This window comes from Podarcis gaigeae, assembly GCF_964106915.1.
Source record: "Podarcis gaigeae genome assembly, chromosome: 7".
Lineage (NCBI taxonomy): Eukaryota > Metazoa > Chordata > Lepidosauria > Squamata > Lacertidae > Podarcis > Podarcis gaigeae.
In genome coordinates, this window is record NC_139683.1 from 14,147,324 (window position 1) to 14,166,925 (window position 19,602).

Genomic DNA, 19,602 nt, shown 5'->3' on the forward strand with positions numbered 1-19,602 from the left:
AGCCACGAAATTAAAAGACAGCTGCTTCTTGGGAGAAAAGCAATGACAAACCTAGACAGCATCTTAAAAAGCAAAGACATCACCTTACCAACAAAGGTCCGTATAGTTAAAGCTATGGTTTTCCCAGTAGTGATGTATGGAAGTGAGAGATGGACCATAAAAAAGGCTGATCGCCGAAGAATTGATGCTTTTGAATTATGTAAAAGGCGAAAGATTTATACGATCTGAGGAGAAACCAGAGTATTCTTTCTTTTAGAGTCTTTAAACTGTTAATAAATATTATTTTTAAAAAATGAATTATGGTGCTGGAGGAGAGTCTTGAGAGTCCCATGGACTGCAAGAAGATCAAACCTATCCATTCTTAAGGAAATCAGCCCTGAGTGCTCACTGGAAGGACAGATCCTGAAGCTGAGGCTCCAATACTTTGGCCACCTCATGAGAAGAGATGACTCCCTGGAAAAGACCCTGATGTTGGGAAAGACGGAGGGCACAAGGAGAAGGGGACGGCAGAGGATGAGATGGTTAGGCAGTGTTCTCAAAGCTACCAGCATGAGTTTGACTAAACTGCGGGAGGCAGTGGAAGACAGGAGTGCCTGGCGTGCTCTGGTCCATGGGGTCACAAAGAGCTGGACACGACTAAACAACTAAACAACAACACAAATTTGATAAATAATAATAAATAACACAAAACCAGTGCTTTCTCTCCGTTAAAAAAGATAGGAGCTGCAGGATTAACATCTCTGTGCTTTAGTACCTGCCTCCTGGCACAATGAGACCTTCTGCCTATAAACAAAAGTAAAGAATGAGGCTATCCATGTTCTGGTCCTGTGGAGGATCCCATTGGGCGAGGAGCCAAAGCAGATTTGCTCATTTCAGCACCAAGGTGAGCAACCTTGGTGCTCCTAGTGAGCAACATGCTCCAATGGAGGCCTTTTAAGCCTCTGCTTCCAGTTCACCTCTACTATGCTCCACACCCTTTTGAAGAACTGAAGAGTTGTCACGGCTAAAATGGCCGCTGTTTCTTTAATGCGAATAAAGCTGGGTCAGCATGACTCAGCGGTCTGCACCAAGTTGTATATATAAGTGAGAAATGTTAGTTTGTTGCTGAGGCTGGAGGTTGGGTTGGTTGGTTAGTGCTGGTGTGTATAGTTATTCAGTCGTGTTTTGCACAAAGACTTTTAAGAATAAAACTCTGCAAGGATATTCTCGTGGTCTCTTTTATGCAGACAAGGGTCCGAGGACCAGGCTGAGGAGACAAAGGCAGGTCAGAACCCTTTCCTTCTTTTTTTTTGCTTTTTACAAACACTGACAAGAGTCTCATAAAGTGCCACCTCTGAATATGGGAAGGGACACGGGTGGCGCTCTGCGTTAAACCACAGAGCCTAGGACTTGCTGATCAGAAGGTCGGTGGTTCGAATCCCCGCTATGGGGTGAGCTCCCATTGCTCAGTCCCTGCTCCTGCCAACCTAGCAGTTTGAAAGTACGTCAAAGTGCAAGTAGATAAATAGGTACTGCTCCGGCAGGAAGGTAAATACCATTTCCATGCGTTGCTCTGGTTTGCCAGAAGCAGCTTAGTCATGGTGGCCACATGACCCAGAAGCTGTACGCTGGCTCCCTCGGCCATTAAGTGAGATGAGCACCGCAACCCCATAGTCAGCCATGACTGGACCTAATGGTCAGGGGTCCCTTTACCTTTGCCTGACTATGGGAACTTCTCCAGTGCTCCACAGCCTTACATCTAGTGTTCTCCCTGTGCCACTGGACTCATCAGGTAGTGTGAGAAGCATGCTCTTGGGCTCAAGAGGAAGGCACCCTCCATGGGGGTCTTGACTCAGATTCTACAGGCCCTGGTGCAGTGGGATCTAGTTCAGCATCCTGCCAGTCTTGAGTTTGATGTCCTCTGATCATCAGCATCAGTCCCAGAGCCAGGAACTCAGTCTGGCTCATTTACTGGGGACACTGTTGTCTCCAGCTTGGAGTAGTGGTGACTACTGCACTCTGGGATAACAAGAATGTAGTGCAATGCCCCACCTAGAGTCTTAGAACAGTCAGTATGAGATACAGTTCTCCACCCTACTTTAACCCCCAGAAAACAAATGCTAGGTGCCCTAGTTTTTCATTTGTTAAGAGGCCTAAGACGAACAAGTGCAGCATGTGTTTCCACTGTTTCCAATTCCGCTTCCCTTTAATCATTAAAATATGATGTTTGTCTTCATTTGCTTTTTGAAGAAATCTATAACCCCCAAACAAAAAAGCTTTGTGAATTGTGAAGAACTAAATTTTAGCGCTTGCCACTTTATTGAATTCCAGAAGCAGAACAAGTAAAATTAATTGTGTTTCTTTTTGGCTACGGACTTTAGTCAGAGTAGTTCTTATCGTAAATTCCATTAGTATGCCATTTGCTGACAAGGCTGACAAAGCAAAGGGATTAGCTGGAAGGAGGTAGCGGGTTGTTTCTGTTTGATCAATAGTTCCCACAGCTACAATATCACTTCTGTGCAGTTTTTTTTAAATTCTGCAGAGCTGGGTTCTCAACTTCTAGGAATTTCCACACAGAACCCTCACTTTACTCTGGGAATAGAAAACTTAGGGCCCTTCAGATTTTACTGGACTTCCAACTCGCATCATCCTTGATCACTGGCCATGCTGGCTGGGGCTGATGGAAGTTGAAATCCCACAATATGTGGAGGGCCACAAATCCTGCATCCCTGTCTTACTCCCTGTTATAGTGGCTAGAGTGTTGGACCTGGGAGACCAGGGTACAGGTCCACACTCAGCCACGAAGCTCACTGCATGACCTGGGGCCAGTCATCATCTCTCAGCCTACTCTACCTCACAGGGTTGTCATGAGGAAAACACATTAAAAATCCTGAATTTTTGTTCAACTTATTTTTACGTGCATTTTTATACAGCTGTTATATTGGATTTAAGTTGTGTTTTTGTTGTAATTATTTTGTTTTTGCCAGAGACGATGAGATAAAAAACTGCGAAAGCAACCCAGCTACAAGGATGCAAAAGGTTTGGACTGAGAGCAGATTTCATTCGGTGAAAGAGAGGGGGGGAGGGGAGCCCACGGTTTGCTTATTTTTCCTCTACATTTATGATACGGCAACCCTTCCCGGAATGCAAATTTTATAAAAAAATATATCTGCACAAGTGAGGATGGAAAATATTGGAATATAATATAATATGGAATTTAACAAAATTGGAACTCTGTGTGTGAGACAAAGGAACTGAGAGGGAAGCGGGGAGGGGAGGAACTCTATGCTTTGAAAATATAGAGCAAAATCTGCCCTAACTTCCATTATTCTCAAAGGAATTTGTTTAAGATAAGGATAAATGGCCATAAATCAGTGGCAGGGAGGAAAGGAGTCTACCATTTGTGGGAATAGAAGATTGTGGATTATCTATCTGCAGTCTAGATTCAGACTGAAAAAATGACGAAGACGGCTTGTTTACTGGAAGCTGAATCACGGGACCAAGCGATGCAGGGACTTTTGGAAACTGTGAGATAACAGCTTCTCCCAGGACAGGACAGGAACCATCAACACTTGCAGGAATGAAGGATACAACAATATATATGGATGGGGAAACATCATGGAAAAAATTGTGACACGCAGGAAAGAATAAGGATTATGGCTAAAGTTCCTCACTTGAAACTTTATAAATTATCTAATATACCAACACAAATAGAAATCACAAGATTGTAGATTTTATATAAAGGATTCTACTATCTGAATGGAATGAAATGGGAATTATTAAAAGTTTGGAACGCAGAAAAAATGTAGAAGAACGAACTTATAAACTCTAACATGCAAGGGGGCCAGTTTAATTAAATTTAATTCCCAAAGGAGGGGTCAGGCTGTGCCTGGGCCAAAGGCCTGGTGGAACAGCTCTGTCTTGCAGGCCCTGTGGAAAGATGTCAAGTCCCGCAGGGCCCTAGTTTCTTGTGACAGAGCATTCCACCAGATCGGAGCCACAGCCGAAAAAGCCCTGGCTCTGGTTGAGGCCAGCCTAACCTCTCTGTGGCCTGGGACCTCCAAGATGTTTTTGTTTGAAGACCTTAAGGTCCTCCGTGGGACGTATCAGGAGAGGCGGTCCCATAGGTACGAGGGTCCTAGGTCGTATAGGGCTTTAAAGGTTAAAACCAGCACCTTAAACCTGATCCTGTACTACACCAGGAGCCAGTGCAGCTGGTATAGCACTGGGTGAATGTGATCTCGCAGCGAAGACTCCATAAGGAGTCTCGCCGCGGCATTCTGCACCCACTGGAGTTTCTAGGTCAGTCTCAAGGGCAGCCCCACGTAGAGCGAGTTACGATAATCCAGGCTGGAGGTGACCGTTGCATGGATCACAGTGGCTAGGTCAGGGCGAGAGAGGTAAGGAGCCAACTGCTTAGCTTGGTGGAGATGAAAAAATGCCACCTTTGTTATAGCTGCAATCTGCACCTCCATGGAAAGGGAGGTGTCGAAGATTACACCCAAACTCTTAACGGACAGTGCTGGCACTAATTGCGCCCCTGCAAGAAATGGGAGATGCCCCCCAATCCCACATCGTCCCGCCCCAGCCAAAGGACCTCTATCTTCGAAGGATTTAAGTTCAACCGGCTCCCACGTAACCATTCAGCCACAGCTTCCAAACATCTGATCAGTGTGTCTGGGGCCGAGTCAGGATGGCCATCCATCAACAGATAGAGTTGGGTGTCATCAGCATACTGATGGCAGCCCAACCCAAAACTCCGGACAAGCTGGGTGAGGAGGTGCATAAAGATGCTGAAAAGCATCGGGGAGAGTATCACCACCAAGGAGTGGTGCGACAACAATCCCCCCCCAAGCGCCACCCTCTGTCCCCGACCAGAGAGAAACGAGCGAAGCCATTGAAGGACTGTGCCCTGGATCCCTATGTTGGCAAGGCGGTGGTCCAGGAGTTCGTGATTGACCATGTTGAAGGCTGCTGACAGGTCTAAAAGAATCAGCAGCCCTGACCCGCCCCGATCCAGCTGCCTATAGAGATCATCTGTTAGGGCGACCAAAGCCATCTCGGTCCCATGACCAGAGCGGAAGCCGGACTGGAATGGATCCAGAGCTGATGTGTTATGTACTGAGTCGAATAGGATCCAAACTGCAGCAGTCTGATTGGTCCTAGAACAATAGGATTCAGAATGCAGCAGTCTGATTGGTCCTAGAACAATGCAGCAGTATGATTGGTTGGCAGGAACCACCCAATCATGCTCCAGATTGAAGTGAATCCACAACCTGATTGGTTTACAGTACAATTCCGGAATTAGCCAATCATGTGCAGCCCATTGTGTAAATAATGTATATAAGGCAGATACTTTGAGGGGACTTTCATTCATTCCTCCTCACCACTATGAGCTGAATAAAGAGCATGAAATCACTTTGCGACTCCGAGTATATTTCACTGGCGACGAAGGTGGGATCCCGCTGAGCTGACTGCCACACACAGCACCGCAGCACCGCCACCTGCCGCACCGCTGCCTCGCACCGTGTATCCAGGCTTCAGCTCCGGGACACAAGGAACTCAGAATGGCAACTGACAGCAGCTTCTCGCCGTTCAACCCAGCATCTGGAGACTGGGAAGCGTACGCCTCCCGTTTCACCTTCCTCCTAGAAGTCAAAGGGGTCACCGATGATGAAGACGCCAAGAAGAGGGCAATATTCTTCAGCGTCTGCGGAGAGGAGACATTTGAAATCGCCCGGGCTCTCCTTGCGCCTGAAGACGTTGCTACTGTTCCATACAAAACAATAATGGAACAGCTGAAGGGGCACTTTTCGCCACAGCCCTCAGTGGTGGCTCGTCAAAATGCCTTCTACGCAAAGCGGCAAGCCCCTGGGGAAACCATAACTGGGTTTGTGACCTCTCTCCGCCAAGCCGCCCGGTTCTGCAACTTCTCAGAGCTGGAGAACATGCTTCGTGACCGCCTCGTCGGTGGCCTGAGGGATGAGAGGCTGCAACGACGCCTCTACGCTAAGAAGAACCTAACGTTCCAGGTCGCTCTGGAGGAGGCCCTGGCAACGGAAGCTGCCGAGAGGTCGACACAAGAGACACAGCCGAGCCAGCCGTCCCAACCGAGGGTCCACCATGAAGACCTCACCGACGACTCAGGATCTGACAGGGAGGAGGTGCACCGAGTACAGCAGCGCACTCAAGCAGCCCACATACCACAGCTGCCTCGACGAGGAGGGAACTGCGCAAGCTGTGGAGAAAGTCATGAGAGGAGGACCTGCCGTTTCCGCAATGCAGAGTGCAGACAGTGCAGAAAATCGGGACACATCGCCCGGGTGTGTCGGGCTCAGCCCACCCGACGCCAGGCATCAGACGACCAATCCAAGAACCCCAGGTCCCGGGGCCCAACGCACCAAGGCAACTCGACGGAGCTCACGGACTTCCAGGTATACCAGTTGCCCCACCCCAACATAGAGAAAATTTATGTAGAGGTACAGATAGAGGGGGCCCCATGCCGCATGGAGCTTGACACGGGTTCAACTCTATCCATAATCTCGGCAAGGACCTTAAGGAAACTGTGTCCTACTGGGGGTCCCAAACTCAGGCCGGACCCATTCACCCTCCGGGACTTCCAGAAACATAAGGTCCCCACAATGGGGGTGGGGACCTTCAGGGTGCAATACCGAGGGCGGACGCGGCAACTGGACTTGCTTGTGGTCAAGGGCCCCTACATTAGCTTACTGGGATTGGCATGGTTTGGACCACTGGGGCTAGCTGTCACCGGGGTGAACCACACTAGCTTACAAGTGGACGTGGACGCCATATGCAAGGAATTTCCGGGGGTTTTCGATGGGAAATTGGGACAGTATACGGCCCCCCCCATTGCTCTACAGCTTGACCCCGCAGTACGACCGGTCAGGCTCAAGGCCCGCCGGGTCCCGTTCGCTCTGAAACCCCGTATAGACGAGGAATTGGACCGGCTCGTGGAGCAAGGAGTGCTGGAACCGGTACCTAATGCCCCCTGGGAAACCCCAATCGTCACACCTGTCAAGCCTAATGGTTCAGTCCGCATCTGCGCAGACTACAAATGTACCATAAACAAGGCCCTCACGGCCCATGCATACCCAGTGCCAGTGGTCAGCCATGTCCTTGCCACCCTGGCTGGGTCGAAAATTTTTGGCAAGCTGGACTTGGCCCAAGCATATCAACAGCTGCCAGTAGATGAGGCAACAGCAGAGGCACAGACGATTGTGACGCACAGAGGAGCATTCAGGGTAAAGCGGCTGCAATTCGGTGTCAGCGTGGCACCAGGCATATTCCAGAATCTAATGGACTCTCTCCTTAAAGGGATTCCTGGCGTCACCCCCTTCTTCGATGATGTGTTGATTGCCGGGCCCACACCAGAGGAGTTTGAGGACCGCCTCCGCACCGTTCTGCACCGTTTCCAGACAGCGGGTCTCAAGGTAAAGCGGGAAAAATGTCTACTAGGAGTGCCCCAGGTGGACTTTCTGGGATTCATGGTGGACGCAGAAGGGGTCCACCCGACTGGAGACAAGGTACGGGCCATTTGTGATGCCCCAGCGCCCAAGAACAAGACTGAACTTCAGGCCTTCTTGGGACTATTGAACCTTTACCATTCCTTCCTTCCCCACAAGGCGGCGGTAGCGGAGCCCCTACACAGACTCCTGGACAAGTGGGCCCCTTGGGTGTGGGGCCAGCGCCAGGAGGCCGCATTCCAGGCAGTCAAGGACTTGCTTGTCTCAAACTCGGTCTTGGCACACTTCGACGAGAGGCTGCCGGTGGTGCTAGCATGCGACGCCTCACCCTATGGCATTGGCGCTGTCCTGGGACACCAACTCCCAGATGGAAGAGAGGTACCGGTGGCATACTTTTCCCAGACACTCAACGCAACCGAGCGGAACTACTCACAAATCGACAAGGAGGGCCTGGCAATCGTGAAGGGAGTAAAAAAATTCCATGATTTCTTGTACGGGCGGCCCTTCACCGTGGTGACTGACCACAAACCGTTGCTTGGCTTGTTTGCCCCCGAAAAGCAGACCCCCCAAGTGCTGTCTCCTCGTGTCCTCAGGTGGTCAATTTTCCTTGCCAGCTACCAGTATGCACTGATTCACCGCCCTGGGAAGGCGATGGGCCATGCGGACGCCCTCAGCAGGCTACCACTACCAGAAACAGGCCCCGACCCGGCACCTGCACAAGAGGTTATGAGCCTGGAGCTGCTTCCCGACCGCCCCATTCAGGCACAAGAAGTTGCACACCATTCCAAGAAAGATAGGGTCATCTCCCGGGTCCTGGACTGGGTGTGGAGGGGATGGCCCAGCAGCAGCCCCGGGCCAGAATTCGCCAGCTACACAACCCGCAAACATGAACTGTCGGCCCACAAGGGGTGCCTGTTATGGGGAAGCAGGGTCGTTGTTCCCCAGCCCCTCCGCAAAAGGGTCCTCACAGCCCTACACGAGACACACCCAGGGGTAGTAAGAATGAAGGCCCTTGCCAGGAGTTATGTGTGGTGGCCGGGGATCGACGGAGAGATAGAGGCCTGGGTCAAACACTGCCAGGCCTGCCAAGAATCCCGCCCAGATCCCCCAAGGGCCCCAGTCCAGTCCTGGGAGTCCGCCCAAGCACCATGGTCACGCCTGCATGTGGACTTCGCTGGCCCCTTTCAGGGGAAAACATTCTTCATAGTGGTGGACTCCTACACCAAATGGCTGGAAGTCGCACTGGTACCGTCCACTTCTACATCCGCAGCCATCCGGGTACTACGCAGGCTGTTTGCAACGCACGGGCTCCCTGACACTCTCGTCTCAGACAACGGGACTGCATTTACGTCAGGAGAATTCCAAACCTTCACAGCGCAGAACGCCATCCGCCACATCCGTTCGGCGCCATTCCACCCTGCCACCAATGACCAAGCAGAACGCATGGTGCGGACCACCAAGGACACCCTTCGCCGCATGACGCAAGGGGATTGGGAGTACCGCCTTGCCACATTCCTTCTAGCACAGCACAGCACCCCCAGCTCAACGACTGGCCGGAGCCCCGCTGAACTACTAACGGGTCGGCGCCTTGCAATCAGATTGGACCGCCTTCACCCCGATAGAGCTCAGGATGAGGTAGTGGTGGGGGAAGGCAGGAACCCCCGGACCTTCGAGGCCCAGGACCCAGTGTACGCAAAGAATTTTGGGGCAGGCCCTGCATGGGTACCTGCCACAGTCACCAGGGTCACTGGCCCCGTGTCGTATGAGGTGCTAACGGATGGGGGGCAATGCTGGCGCCGCCACTGTGACCAGATACGGCGACGATTCCCGGGAGAAAACCAGGAGGAGGAGGACAGGTCAGAGGAGTCCCAGGGGAACAGTGGGGCAGTGAGGCCCATAGAGCAGCAGGGGCCAGCAGGAGAGGCAGAACCAGTAAATACAGAGAGGTCCCGGGAGGCCGAAAGGACACCGGAACCAGAACCACGACTGAGCGAGCCGGTTGCGCCAGACCAAACAGCCCCATCACAGCCAGCATCCTTGGAACACGAGCCAGAACCTGAACCCCGGACCAGGGAACACCCCAGGCCGCAACACACACGTAGGCCGCCAGCGTACCTTGAGGACTATGAATGCGACCTGCCGGGCAGGACTGGAACTTAGAGGGGAGGGGTGTTATGTACTGAGTCGAATAGGATCCAAACTGCAGCAGTCTGATTGGTCCTAGAACAATAGGATTCAGAATGCAGCAGTCTGATTGGTCCTAGAACAATGCAGCAGTATGATTGGTTGGCAGGAACCACCCAATCATGCTCCAGATTGAAGTGAATCCACAACCTGATTGGTTTACAGTACAATTCCGGAATTAGCCAATCATGTGCAGCCCATTGTGTAAATAATGTATATAAGGCAGATACTTTGAGGGGACTTTCATTCATTCCTCCTCACCACTATGAGCTGAATAAAGAGCATGAAATCACTTTGCGACTCCGAGTATATTTCACGATGTTTCATCCAGAAACCCACCAAGCACTTCAATTAAAAAAGGTATCCTAGCATAGAAGGATTCTCTTCAACTTGTGGAGGGTGAAAGGGATTTAGAGCACCTGAATAGGATTGTATTCATTTGTAAAATCACTTATTTCTCAGTATTAATCTTCCTGCCTGAGATGAATGTTCTCCTTTGGCTTGATGCCATTCTGCCATGTTTTCCATTATTTCATTGCTGAGTTTTATGTCGATAAATCGATCCCTTAGTGCCTGTTATACTTTGGTGACTTGCCATGCTGATTTAGAACTGTGATTCTATATAATAATAAAAAAGGGGGGAGAACAAGCAAGTCATTTCTCCATTCACAGCATGCCAAGATCAATTTATAGAGGGGCTAATTGTGTCATCATTCAGCCATGAAGAACTGTGAGCGTAAAGCATCAAGGTATGGCAGAAGCCTCCAATTCTATAATAACTTGATTTGATATTTTAAAAAATGCTGTGTTCACTCTCTAGGAGTAGAGACAGGAGTAAGCGCTGACAAAGTAACAGCAAATGCCAGAGGCATAAACACACACACACATATACACACACCATTCCCCCTGGTTTTTAAACTGGAAACTCTAGAAGAAATCAAAATATGTCCAATATTTATATATTTACCAAAACTAAGCTGGAATCGTGTCAGGCAATGATAAAACCAAAACCCAGATACCCTTTCAATAAGGGAGCAAACCTACCCACAATAAGCTGGTATCTAGAAGCTTGGCAGAGGGGAAACTTACCTAAGTTTCCTATTTTTTAAATTATTTTTTGTATATAATTGTTATTAAATTTTCTGTTTTACAATTTAAAATACTTATTTTATATCCTTAAAATATCAATGACTTCCGTTCTTCTCTTTCCATGGTTCATTTTACATATCATAAATCCCTGCATATTTTACAAAAACTATACCGTTCCGTATTCCATTACTGCATCCATCCAAACTCATTTACTCTGTTGAATTTATCTTAATGCTGCCAGCCTTTTCAGCTGTACACAATTATTTCTCACATATTCAATAAACGTTTTCCAATCTTCTTTAAACGCATGTTCTTCTTGTTCTCTTATTCTATATGCTAAGCCCAAAAATGGAAAGTGAACGAGGTCCCAACTCAAGTTGACAGAATATTCACAACTTGCAGATTTAACAAATAGAATAAGAGAGCAAAAAGAGCATACGTTTAAAGAAAATCGGAAAACTTTTATTGAGTATATGGAAAATAACTGCATATAGCTGAAAACACTGGTAGCATTAAGATAAATTCAACTAAGTAAATAATTCTTGATGAGTGTACAGTAATAGTGGGAAATCGATTTGAATAGTTACAGCAAAATATGCAGGGGTGTAAGATATGTAAGGGACGCGGGTGGCACTGTGGTCTAAACTACAGAGCATAGGGCTTGCCGATCAGAGGGTCAGTGGTTCAAATCCCGCGACAGTGTGGCCTCCCGTTGCTCGGTCCCAGCTCCTGCCAACCTAGCAGTTCGAAAGCACGTCAAGTGCAAGTAGACAAATAGGTACCGCTCCGGTGGGAAGGTAAACGGCATTTCTGTGTGCTGCTCTGGTTCACCAGAAGTGGCTTAGTCATGCTGGCCACATGACCTGGAAGCTGTCTGTGGACAAACACTGGATCCCTCAGCCTATAGAGTGAAATGAGCGCCGTAACCCCAGAGTTGTCAGCGACTGAACCTAATGTTCAGGGGTACCTTTACCTTTAAGATATGTAAAGTGAACCATGGAAAGAGAAAAACAGAAGTCATTGGGTTTTTAAAAAAATTGTAAAATGTTTATTTGAAATTGTAAAACAGAAAACTTAATAAAAAACTTAATAAAATTTATATATATATATATATATATATATATATATATGTGTGTGTGTGTGTGTGTGTGTGTGTGTGTGTGGTGTTGTTGTTTAGTCGATTCATGCTGGACCTATCCGCTGAATGGGTTTAACCTATTATTAAAGCCACCTGAACTTGTTGATGTTTAGTCACTTCATGACCCCATGGACCAGAGCACACCAGGCACTCCTGTCTTCCACTGCCTCCCGCAGTTTGGTCAAACTCATGCTGTCCAACCATCTCGTCCCCTTCTCCTTGTGCCCTCAATCTTTCCCAATATCGGGGTCTATATATATATATAGAGAGAGAGAGAGAGAGAGAGAGAGAGAGCGCCAGAGAGAGCCAGAGACATGTGGCTTCAGAAATGGGGTTGGGAAGGTGAAACATGAGCTTAGGAGCTGCCTGGGGTGGGAAGATGAAGCTCTAGGGGGTTTATGTGGCGTGGAGTGTGCAGGGATGCCGCTTTTAACAGTCCATGTATTTCAATACTGGTTCTCACCAGACGACAATGTGGTCCTCCATCTGGGCACACAAAAGAGGCTCTGAGGTTCCACGGCAGTAACTCAAGTGAATATGTGATTTGAAATGGGACACTTGTGTAGGCTTGATGGAGTATTTAACACTTCTGATGCTGTGGGACATGGAAGTTATGAAAACATACTGTTCCAAGCATCTTGGTTGGGCATGGGAAATTGCCTACTCATAAAAGCATTTTGGCCGAGAGGTTTTTGCGCATTGAAGAAATGGGCTTAATGGCCTGTGATGGCTGGTGGCTGCTAGCCACACCACCTGCCGCAATATATGGGTGAGAGGTTGAAGGAAAGAATTTGGCCATCTGGAATGAAGCCAATGGAGGAAAAGCAAATGAATTGTTTTGCAGCTGGACAGGGGCGCGTGGGTGTGTGTGGGGGAATTCAAGGATGTGCCCTTGCCTTGGAGGAAACAATAATAATTTATAACCTGCAGTGCCTGTCTGGGCTTGCTTCTCCGCAGGATCGTTGAGTCTATTTATTGATAATCCATTAATTACAGAAGTTTTCACAAGTCTCTGATGCTCCTATCTCACAAGGCACCCTGTAAAAGACTGGCACCAAATTTAACTCAGGTACATGGTGAGCTCAAACAAAAAAAGCAATTGAGTGGGTGAGTGGTCCTGCAAAACAGCTGCCAGACCAGCCAGGGAAAACAATGTCTTAGATTTTTAGGTCCCAAAGTGGCTTTACATGAGTGCACTAAAAAGCAGGAAGCTCTTTAGCTTCGCTTCGCTTCACTTTATAATTTATATCCTGCGCTTCTGCATCTAAGATGGAGCTCAGTCCATTGGTCTATATAGCGCAGAATCATTTGCCCTGGCTGGCAGTGACTCTCCCCTGCTAGGGTTTCCAGCAACTTGTATTTATTATGTATTGAAATTTATGACCCTGTAGAATAATATGAAGTTGTTTCTTCTCCATGAAGGTGCTGCTGTCTGTCAGTGAGAGGCTAGCAGTGAGATGGATATGACGGCTGCTGTATAATTACCACCTCAATCAGCCCTCAGTCTCTGGTTCAGAGGGCAAGATATATTTCCATGTCACCTAAACTTATGAATTGAAGAAGAAACACAGCTGGGGATTGGAACTCGGATCTGTACCACAATTGCTGCTGATAGGTGGTGACTTGCCAATACCAGGGAATGGTTACTTGTCTTATTCTCTCTGTGAGATGGCATTTGTTATGATCAATGGCATGCGAGCCTCGATCTGAGGACACATTTTCAATAAAAGAGTCATAATTCACGTCGGCTTGGTTATTTATCTTTCCATGTTTCCTCCATGCCATCTCCCTCACCTGCCAAGGTCAAAAACAAGCCCTTCAACATTTTATCCCCTTTCCCTGAGGGCTGCAAGAGGACAGAAGCAATCAATCAGGATGTGAGCACCAAATGAACTTTCCACCCATCTTTCTTGCTCACCTGTAGTTCTGCCTTCTTTTCTGTTGGGTGAGAAATTAAGACGTGAAAATGAGGGGATAAAACCACAATGAAAGCTTTTTACGAATTAGCTGTCACGGACTGGTTGGACGCAGAGGCATGCTGGGAGGAACCAGCTGGGGAAACCCCAAGGGAAGAAGGTTTGGAGCCAGGGGACTGGTGTTGGGATGACGACGAGTGGTCAGAGGTCGAAGAAGGAGAAGACTGGGAAGAGAAGGTGTTGGAAGCACACTTATTCATTTTGAAAAAATAGTGGGTTTTGTACTTCGTTGATTTTATTTTATTGTATGGCACCTCTAACTAGTGTTTTCTTTTTGCGTCGCTGTTTAGAAGAGGTGTCCACTAAATTTCATAACTAAATGAAATAAACACACAAGACCAGGAGATTTAGATAACAATCCCTAAATGAATGTTATTCTGTGCAAGACCCCTCAAAATGAAGGCCAGCCTATGTCATGTTGCTTCCTGAAGCAGAGCAGGCACAGTGGCTGGGGACAGACCAATATTCAAAGTACATTTCTTCAGCCCTGCCACCACAAAGAATCATGGGAACTGTAGTTTACTTATCACAGAGCTACAAGTCCCAGAACCCTTAACAAACAGTTACCAGGATTCAGTGGGGGGTTGGGACAGAATGTGAATTTAAATGAATGGTGTGTGTGTGTGTGTGTGTGTGTGTGTGTGTGTCTGGGATAACAATCTGGAGGCAACCCAGGTCTATATGACCCAGGCCCTTGTTGTAGGGTTTTATTTTCTCTCTCTCTCTTTTTTAAAGGTTTCCAAAATATACTTTATTTTTTTAAAACATATTTTTTATTGCTTTTTAACATACATACATATTTTCTCATGAATATCAACTTCACTGGAAAAACCAAAATCTCTCTAGGCCCTGTCCTTATGTGTGCCTGTTATTCTGGTTTCAGTGTCAGATTTGATCAATATGCTCTTCCTTTCGAATTAAGTTGGAACATTTCTATTTTATTTTTTCTTCTTCCACCAAGAGCAGGGTCATTTCTGCTCTTTAGTTCCCAGCTGAAAACCTTCCTCGACTCTCTAGCCTATAATTGATACTCTCCTTACAACATTTTGTGATACTGAGCGTGAAGGACGCTGCACACAAACACAGAGATAGAGAGAGCTGAAGTTTGTACAATATTATTTCTACGGCAGAAAGACTCTTCCATTCATGCCTCTGCCTCCCCAGTCATAACTTTACAGTGATCATACTGCTTATTGATGGAAATACTGACAAACACAATGACTACTCAAACAAAGAGATTGATGCTCAGCAGTTTCTAAGCCCTTTAAAAAAAGCACAACATCCCTCTAATGATGTGATCACATACCCCAGTTTCTATATTCAAACTGTGCGTTAATGGATTTCATTTACATAATTCATTGAGCTGGAAAATGGTTTAGTTCAAGAATTTGCAAAGGGTTATTTTTTTTAAAAAAAAGGAGGGTGGGGGCAGAGCTTCCAATCGCCGACTGTGACCGCATCATCTGCCAGCCATGCCCTTCTTCCTGTGTTCTGCGTTGGAGAAAGACCTCAGTCTCACAACAGGCATGAATCTGACATTAAAAATGGCAACATTCAAAAACTTCTGTGGGGGGTGGGGAACGACATTTCACCCTACCAAGAGACCCCCTGACAGGGGAGGCCTGTCTGGTTTTGCCACCTGAGGCAAAACAGGAATCGCCACCTCCTGCTTGCCTGGTCATCATGCCCTACCCCACCCCAGTTCCTCTGCCAAAATGTCCTGGCCCTCTCCAGATTCAGCGAGAGCAGAGATGCTCCTCAAAGCATTGCTACGCAGCCTCTCCACCCCAGAGAAGGGAGATACAAGCACCAATGTGGCGAGCAGGAACGCCTTGCTCCTTGCTGAATACAGTGAGAGCCAAGGCATGCTATAAAGAGTTGCCACTTGGCTTCTCCGCTCAGTGACAGGGAAGATGAGTGGCAATGCTGGTGGTGGCAGGTGTTGTGATGTACAGAACCCCCACACTCAGGAGTCGAGCTGCATTTTAGGTAGGGCTTTATTCTAATTGCAGTCTGGCATCCTCATAAAGCAGTCTTCTTACATCCCGGAATCAGCATGCACAGGTGGGGTTACATATAGCAGAGAAGACAGTATGGGGAAGTCAACCATAGCTCTGAATACTAGCTGGCTGTAGACCAATTAGGCAATGCCCCATGTCTTGTGATGCTGACTCATCACATGAGACTGAGTCAGCATATTCACTTAGCACAGAGTGTTAACTCCTTGATACCCACAACATTCCAACAGCGGAAGCCTGTTGCACTTCTGATGTCTGAGGCAGACGCTTCACCCCGCCTCATGGGCAAGCCAGCTCTGAAGACACCCTGTAACTGACCTTGAGGGGGTCATACTTGATTGAAGGAGCTGTTAAGTGAGAAGGAAGGTGGTGACAGAGGGTGGCTATACCATGCCCAGATTCTGTGCAGGCCTCTGGGGATCACTGAGGAGAGTGGAACTAAATAGGCCCCCTCTTTTGTTTGTCTGAGTAGGGGATGCCACTCCTGCAGAAGCCTTGCTTGGCCTGTCTGGAGTGCAGAAGGTGAAGCTGAATTCTTCTCAATGCCTTGGACCAATCTCTCCTCTTTACCAGAACACCAACAAGTGGATAGACTGCCTGTTCCAATGTACAGCTGCCCGGGATTTATGATCAGTTGGGGACACACTCTTAACAGTCCTGCATTTGCCAAGTGTGCATTATGTGGCAATTCATGGAGGACAAATTCATGATGTTTAGCAAGGCCATCAATGGCGATTAGCCATGATGTTTCCTGCTCTGCTCCACAGTTGGAGGTAGTAATGTTTCTGAATAACAATTCCTGGAAATCGCAGGAGGGAGAGTGTTTTTGTGCTCAGGTCCTGCTTGAAGGTTTCCCAGAGGCATCAGGATACTGGACTAGGTGGGCCACTGGCCTGATCTGGAAGTCTCTCTTTATGTTCTTATGTGAGATGGTGTTCCCAATATAGATGTGCAGCAGGACAGCTTGCTGTCTTGATGAATTGTTGCATGTGTTGATGAGCCGACTGTTTTAATGGTTTGGTGCCCTTTGGGCTTTTATTGTGGATTATGGGCTTATGTCTCATATTGTACAATGCTCTGGCATTATTTTTTAATGAGGAGCAGGATAAAAATTCCCTAAATAAATAATGTGAATAGAATAATTGCCACCAGCTTGTGAAAACTGGGCCTTAGTCTGACTGATTTCTGCTCCATCTTGGTTAATTGCCAAAAAACAACACATATTTCCCCTGCAGTAGGAGTTCTCAAATTGTGGTCCACAGACTACCAATGCCCATGAATTTCATTCAGGTGGCTTGTGGCATGTCTGTGGATTTGTGGTTGAAGTTGGGAGACGCCACATCCATTGCATTGAATATTCATATTGATGTTTCATTGTATTTTAATTTATTTCTTATTACATTTTTATAATTTATTCTGCATACATTGTATTCTATTGGATTATAGCTTGAATTCTGTGGAATTCAAATTGTAATATAAAGGGGGTGGCGGCGTGGGAGTGTTTGTATGCAGCAATACAAAATCACACAATATCCAACCCAGTATATTACATTCGAATCCCCGCTTCAGGGTGAGCTCCCATTGCTCAGTCCCTGCTCCTGCCAACCTAGCAGTTCGAAAGCACGTCAAAGTAAGTAGATAAATAGGTACCACTCCAGTGGGAAGGTAAACGGGATTTCCGTGCGCTGTTCTGGCTCGCCAGAAGCGGCTTAGTCATGCTGGCCACATGACCTGGAAGCTGTATGCTGGCTCCCTTGGCCAATAAAGCGAGATGAACGCCGCAAGCCCAGAGTTCGTCTGCGACTGGACCTAATGGTCAGGGGTCCCTTTACCTTATATTACATGCACTTCTGACGTCTGAGGCAGACGCTTCACCCGGACTCATGGGCAAGACAGCATTTAGGGGGCAGGAAAGAGCACTTTCCAGGCATTTAGCCAGAACAGGCAAGGGCAAAAAGGCACAGGTGGGGCTGGGGCACATACCCCTACCCCAACCTGAACCCCATTCCTGCTGAGACTGATTGGATGCAGAGGAAGGGTGGGAGGAACCAACTGGAGAGCACCCAAGGAAAGAAGGCTCAAATCCTGGGGTTTGGTGGTGGGACGATGAAGAGGGAGAAGACTGGGAGGAGGTGCCAGAAGCTGAAGAGGTAACAGGGCTTAGTGAGCTGGGAGAGTTTGTGTCAGAGAGCAGTCCAGAATCAGAGGCAGAAGCAGAAGCTGAAGCTGAAGCAGGGGAGAAAGGAGGCCAAGAGGCAGAGATGGGTCAGGCTGATGAAGGGACAGAGATGTCTCCCCCTCCTGCTGCAACAAACTCCCCTCCCCCCAGTCTCCCAGAAGAGGAACGCAGTGGGAGGAGCAAAGGCCGGCAGGCCGGCACCGTCTCAGATTGCTTGGGGAGAACCCTGAAGAGGAGGACACTTAAGCAGCTGTGGGGTGGCGGGGACCTCCGGTTTCTGCAACTGCTTTATAGGGACAAGACTGACCGCAGAAGAGTTGCTGTGCTCATTAGGCCTGACACTCCTGTGCTGATCCTGGTTTCTTTGCTTTCCAATAAAGAGTTAGCTCCACTTAGTTTGTGTGATTTATTGCTGGCTTTCTCCTGACACTGGGCATGACCTCTTCACCCACGTTACCTTTTTGAATTGAATGTAATCAGAAATTTCCCTGTGATTAGGACAGCTTGGTAGTGCAGCTGAATGCACTTACACCCCCCAGCTTCCTTCCTGATTCATTAAGTGGTCTGCCAAGACCCTCAGAAATATTCACGTGGTTCTTTGGCAGGGAGGGCGTTTGGGAGCCACGGATCTGCATCCCAAGATGCAGTCACCTCCTTGCCCTTGGATAGTGACTCTCTACGTAACATGAGCCAGGAAAGCACCTGAGCTCCCTAGAACTCAGGGACAACATACATATATGCTAAAATTAGGCAAATTAGAGATAAGGCAGGATGAGGAGACGAGATGATGAACAGCTTTAAATATCCATCCTGTACAACTCTTTAAATAGATTGTGACAGGAACGAAGCACCTGACTTTAACAGTGTTCAGAAAGGGACGGAGGAAGAAGATGTCAGAACAATTCAGGTAGCTAAGGTTTTGTACTACCTACCAGCAGGTAATGCAGGAGTTCTGAATTTGTGGAAGCAGTGGTGAATGACTTCCTGACCTCCCCACACTTTCAAAATCATTCCATTGGGCCTTCTTCCTGCCTGCTTTTGGTTTGTTGTCTTAGTCTGGATCCAACCTGGAGTTCCCGCCCCCCCCCCAGTGGAAATAAAGACAGATGACACAATTATTAAGGTTAATGGGCTAAATAAAGCCACAACTTTATTGGTTACAGGTGATGAGCGGTATTGGCTTAGGCATTGGTCCTAATCGACTATATCTGGCTTCAGCCCACCCGCTTGAAGTCCGAGAAGGGTTAACCATCAGTAGGGGGAGTCCTGCTGATGCACATCAACTAGGAATTCCCCTGGGGTCACCGATAGGGCCACCCCCCTGGAATCCTTTATCAGACTACCCTTCAATATGTGGGGCAGGCGATGGCGCTATCTCCCCTCTTCCATCTACATAGCAATACCAATGCCTAACCGCCAATACCAAGAAAGTTGTGACAATGTGCTATGAGGTAGGCGAAAACCAAGTGGCTGGTGCCAATTTGCCAAGTGGAAAAGATTCCTACCAGGCCCTTCAATGGCGACCAACCGAGGTCCATAGCAAGGTCAAGGACGA